Raw genomic sequence first — 6,326 nt, 5'->3', positions numbered from 1 at the left:
AATCCTGGAATCTTCTATTTCCTCGCTCTTGGAACCCAACCTCCGTGTAATGGAAAGCCCAGGCAGTCACTTGAAGAAGGTTATGTGAAGGAAATACAAACCTTGATCTCCTATCCCCAAGAGCACCATCTAAGTTCCCCGCTGACAGCCAGCACTGACAACCAGCCTGTTAGTCAGCCATCTTGGAAGCAGGCTGTCCATGTTTAGCTCTCTAGCCCATACCACGTGGGGTGGAGACAAGCTATCTATTCAGAATCCTGCCCAGATCACCTATATCTTTGTGAGCAAATAAATGATTGTTGTTAAGCCACTAGGCTTTAGGGGGGCTAATCATATAGCAAAATATAATTAAAACACTGGGTTGAGAAGAATGTAAGCAAAATTCAGGAAACCAGAAATCACTGGGCATTTTCAAGGATTAGCAAGCATAGTAATTCCTGGCATAAGAGATCTATAAAGCAATAACTCATAAATTCTACTCAGAAATATACTTTTTTTTTCTCTGAAAGACATTAAAGTGGGATTTAAACATACATGTGGTCCTTTCAGAACCATCATAAAAGTTGTTGAAAGTGTGGTAAGTAGGAAGCACAAAGTCAGAACAAAGCATGGCGATTGGGCAGCTGGCAAGTCACAGTCAGGATTATGTGACTTTTCCTGTCGTTAAACCTTATAGCATCTGTGGTTTGAATTTGGGGATCAGGGAAATGATATATTAGCAAATATCTCTGGTCTTTGGAGAACCACAAACAGTCAAATGTCAAATGGTAAATTATAAATTTTGAACGTCTGACTTGTCTAGAATGTGAAGCTGTAAGTGAACATTAGGAGACAATGCTAAGATTTAGCTCATTTAGTCATTTTTAAGAATTGCCCTTCAGAAAGAAGGAACTCTTTTTTATAATTTTTTTTTTGTTCTTGTTTTATGTATTTAGGACAGGGTCTACCAGAAAGAAATCTTGAGTAGCTTGTAAGATTTGGATGAGACAAAACAGGAAGTGGGAATTAGTGCTCACCACTTCGTCCATGGTGAGCAGGGAAGAAAGGATGAGAAGGAAAGCCATTTTGAAGGGAGATGCTCCACAATTTGACCAGTGACTGAATTTAAGGGCTGATAGAAGATAAGTAACACTCAAACCATCCTGTGAAGTGACAGGTGTTTCTTAGCACCCCCAGTGGCTGGAGAGCTTAGCCTGGGGCGTCACGCACACCCAGGAGGCCTTGCCTCCCAGTGTGGGAAACAGGGAGGAAAAGTGGCTGTGGAGAAGGAACTTACTGCGGTTAGAAGCTAGAAGTGCAGTCAGAAGCGCAGTCAGCAGGCGCTCGCTCCCAGGCGTGCGGGAGGGGCTGCACTCCTGGGGGCGCCGCCTCAAGGCAGGCTAGACTCTGCCTCTGCCCCCACGGGGTTACTTACCCCAGACTCACGTGGCTGAGCACTTCCTGCCCGGGTGACTTGTCCCCTTCTTTGAAATTTGTAGGATGATTGCCCTACTTTCTTGTTTGAAGACGACAGGTTACACACACACACATTTCTGTCTACTCTCCCAATTTTGTTCCTGTCTGTTTTTGGGAAAAAAGTCCTGCAGTGAGGCGCTTGTCCCATCTCCTTAAAGGTTTTCATTTTTTACTAATTAGTCTATGCATTTCTCTCTCTTTCCCACCCTCCCTCCTTCCCTCTGCACCCCCATTTTCTGCCCTTTAACAGGAATCTCATGTCCCACCCCCAAGGACCCTACAGGAAATGCTGTGCATTTTGGAGAAATGAGAATTCATTCAAAATTCTTAAAACATTTGAGAATAGCTTGTTATTTAAAACAACAACAACAACCAGGAAGACAAGATAGTTTCCCCATGTCCCTTTCCACGGAGCACCTAGCTTTTTGCATTTGTGCAATATCTACTTGTGGTGAGAGCAGACAGCAACACACTCCTGTCCACTAACCCAGCTCAGGACTCGCGTCACCAAGCGGTGACCTCTGTAGTCGGCCTTCCATAAGCTCAGCTCCCAGTACCTTGGGGTGTCTTACATTTTAGCAGTATTTTATATTTTCTGTAACACACTAAGTCTTGGATGTTCTCTAGAGTTTGTCTCTTAATACCACCACAGATTGTTTTTTTCCCCTTAATCCTCACAAAGACCCTATTGACCAAAAAAGAAGAGAGAGGAAAAAAAGTCATCATTTTTGTACAAATAGCTTTGAGAAGCCTCTGTCACTGTGACCCATCACTGGTAAAATTTTAGTTCTTGTTACTTGTTTTCCATATTGAGTCAAAGTTGATCTGGCTGGCATGGGGGGTGGGGAGACACCTGTCGGCCCCTCAGTGTCAGCCCTTCTGTCTTTGGTTAGCCATAGTGTTGTAGGCAGCTAAATTAGATAGAAATATCATAGGCTGTCAGACAGGGCTAGGCCCTCAAAGAGACAATATAAAAGAGAAGATGAGGGCCAGAGAGATAGCTCAGTAGAATAAGTGCTTGCCTGGCAAGCACAAGGTCCTGAGTTCAAACCCAGTACCACACACACACACAAAAAGATAAAGTGATTTTACAACTTTGGAAGAGACAAATACTCCCTGCTGTGGGCCAGACCTCAAGACAAATTAGCTACATACTTTCCTAGGAATGAGCATCAGGGATTGATATTTTAAATAGGTATCAATCACCTTAAAAGAGCCTAGGTGAATCACAAATGTAACCCCCAACAGGAAGAGACCCTGTCCTGTATTTATGCCTGCTTGCTACATGAAGCATTTCCTCATTTGGTTCTGGATTTAATCAATTTTACCTGAGCAATGGTGCTTGTAATCTCATTGGTTGACCATAGTTTTGTCCCACCTTATGTCCACCTAAGCGAGTTTTTATGTTCTCTACCCACTTTAGACCCACCTCACCACATGGTTTTACTCTATGAAAGTCCCTGGAAGAGACAGCTTCCTGGGGAATACCTGCTCAGGGCCCCCCTCCTGTCCCTCTCTTGGACAGGAGCTTTCTCTCCCCCTAATAAATATATGCTGCCCATAACCTGTTTGTTCCTAAAATTCATTCTTTGGTTTTAGAGAGCACAAACTCGTCCCAGGTACCTTTCAGGTCGAGAGTTTCATTTTTCCCCTGTATCATTTGGCGGTTCCCTGTATCAATAGGATGTTTGTTGTCAGAACTGTACAACGGTCCCTCTGTAATATAGAGAAGCAATATCACTGGAACTCACCATGTATTATTATTCACTAGCACCCGAGGTGTGATAATTGACGTAAATATCTTTTATACACACAAATGGTAAATGCCAACTCAAAAAAAAAAAAAAAAAGAAAAAAAAAAAGGAAAAGGAAGGAAGGACAGAGGAAAGGAAGAAATGAGGGAACTAAGCAAAGAGGTCTGGGCATGGTGGCAAATGCCTGTGGAAGGCTAAGGGAGAAGGATTGCAAGCTCCAGCCCAACATGGGCAACTCAGACCTTGTCTCAAAAAGAATAAAATAAAAACTGTAACCTTAAACAATAAGGGGTTAGAGAACAGAAACTTAGGAAATGTCTATGGTTAGACAGAAGGAGGAAGAAAAGAGAGGTCAGGTAGTAAGACATTAAAAGGAAAGTAAGAACACTGATAAACACAATAGCAGCTGCTTCCCTCCCTCCCTCCCTCTTTTCCTTTCCTTCCTTCCTTGCTTCTTTCTTGCCTGCCTTCCTTCCTTCCTTCCTTCCTTCCTTCCTTCCTTCCTTCCTTCCTTCCTTCCTTCCTTGTGGTTGTTACTGGGATGGCTGGTTGTTTTTTCAGGGCTGGTGACTGAACCCTGGGCTTTAACCATGCTGGCAATTAGATTATCCTAGAGCTGCATCCCATTTCTGAATTTATGTTTTGACTGACACATTCAAACTGTACAATTTATGGGGGGCGGGCGGGAAGTAGCTCCCACCACTGAACAGTGGACTGTACTACAGCTGTTAGGATGACTCTCATACTTTCTTGTTTGAAGATGACACAATTGTATCCACTCTCCCCAAACCTACAAAAACATGGAAAAGACTTCATGTCTTCACATTATTGTTTTTTTTTCTTTTTGTCCTTTTGTGGTAAACTTTTGCCACAAAGTTCAGGCTGGCCTAGAACTCAATACGTAGCCCAGGCTGGCCACCAAGTTGTGGTGACCCTCCCAAGTGCTGGGATTCCAGGCATGTACCACCACACCCAGCCATGTCATCATCGTTCTAAGACATACACTCACAATGATAAAAATGCAAGGCAGAGCGCTGGGCAGAGACCTCACGTTGCAGACTCTCCTGAGGACTTGGGCTCTGGCAGCAACTGACAACTCAGTGACAGGCTGATTCCTCTATTTCTCATATTTGTTTATAAATTTTACATTTTTAAATTTCTCTCCTCATTTTAGAAACATCCAGCAGAAAAAGAAAAATAGGCATAGCTCCCTTTTTATTAGAAGTTTATTTTTTTCTGGGCTGAATGTATAGCTCAGTGGTAACGTACTCCCCTAAGCCTGTGTAAGACTAGACCTCTGAACAAAAATCATTTTTTCTCATGTGAACAAAGTTGGTATTAAATCAGCAAAATCATCAAAAATATAAAATATTTATAGGGAAAAATATCACTAATGAGCTAGTGTAAGTATTTTTATGCTGTATAAATTTAGGATTTAGGTAATCATAAGCATTACTGTTATTTTCACCTTACATGCATCACTCTAAAATATACCTTTCTTGAGGGTGACTAACATTGTAAACGTAAGTTGCACATTCACCAACTAAAAGGCTCAAGATAACTGGATATTACAGAAAATAGTATAAAGTCTTCTCAAAAATTAAGAATAAAATTATCACAGCAATGCCTCTAATGGATGTACAGAGAAAGGAAATAAAGCCAGTATGTCGAGATATCTTGGGCCGGGGAGATGGCTCAGTGGAATAAGTGCTTCCCTGGCAAGTGTAAGTGCCTGAGTTCAATTCCCAGTGAGAGAGAGAGAGAGAGAGAGAGAGAGAGAGAGAGAGAGAGAGAGAGAGAGAGAGAGAGAGAGAGAGAGAGAGAGAGAGAGAGAGAGAGAGAGAGAGAGAGATCTGCACCTCTGTGTTCCCTGCAGCCCTATTCACAATAACCAAGATGCAGAATCAAACTGAGCGCCTATTGGTGGGTAAAGAAAAATACGCTATAGACACAAAGCACAGTACTACTCAACCTTAGAAAAAGAGGATATCTGTAACCTGTGACAACACTGAAGAGCCGTGAAGGCATTCTGTTAAGTGTGATAAGTCAGCCAGAAAGACAAATACCACAGATATCACTTCTATGCGGAATCTAAGAGTCAAAAGCAGGAGGGAGTAACCAGAGAAAGGATGGTCTCTCTTCTCTCTATGGGACAAATACCTGACACACAAAATGAAGGAAGGAAAGGTTTATTTAGTTCACAGTTACTGGAGGTTTCAGTCCATACTCAGCTGGCTCCAAGGCAGAGCGGCAAATGGCAGAGAGCAACCTTTCATGGTGGTTGCAAAGAGAAGAGAGCAAAGGGAGGAGGAGCAGCAACAATGGCAACAGAGAGGAAGACTGCCTGCCTTAAGTTGCATTCAGGCTATCAGCCCCACCCTGGGTGTAGCACTCACACCCATAATCCCACCAGCACTCAGACCCATAATCCCAGCATTGGGATTATATAGAACTGTGCCTTAATGACTGCATGAGACTTTGGGGGGACAAATACACACAAACCATAATAGATGGCTATTACTAGGCACCGGAGCTAAGAGGATTGGGTATGTTGGTCAAAGGAGACAAAATTACAGGTTGAAAGAATAAATTCAAGAGAGCTATTGTACCACGTGTGGCTATAATTGATAATAGGAATCTTATACTCTAAAATTGCAGAGAAGTAGACTTTTCAGTCTTCTCATCACAAGTAAACATATGATATAGGGAATAAGTTAAGTAGCCTGATTTAGTCATTCAAAACATGTTGTCCATCAAAAACATGTACAACTTTTGTCAATTAAAAAATAAATTCCAGTAAGTGAATACTCTATAATTCAAAATAGGACATAAAGTTTTAACAGACATCGTCATCAATATACTAAATAACAAAGCAAAATGAAACAGAACTAGTGGTTAGACATTTTCACTTTTGTCTAATATGTTCTTTGAGAAGAATTTTTTTTTTTTTTTTTTTTTGGACTGACTCAGGCTGCCTTAAGGGCAGGTCTGGCAAGGCATGTGGAGCTGGGGATAGAATCGCGGTCCCCTGCATCTGACTGGGTTTGCCCAAGCAAGTGCTTAAACAACTGAGCTAACCTGCAAGCCCCCTGATATGTTCTTTGAATCTCACATTTC

This window comes from Octodon degus, unplaced genomic scaffold (assembly GCF_000260255.1).
Source record: "Octodon degus isolate 3935 unplaced genomic scaffold, OctDeg1.0 scaffold00053, whole genome shotgun sequence".
Lineage (NCBI taxonomy): Eukaryota > Metazoa > Chordata > Mammalia > Rodentia > Octodontidae > Octodon > Octodon degus.
The sequence above is the reverse complement of the archived record's forward strand: the minus strand, read 5'-3'. Positions refer to the sequence as shown.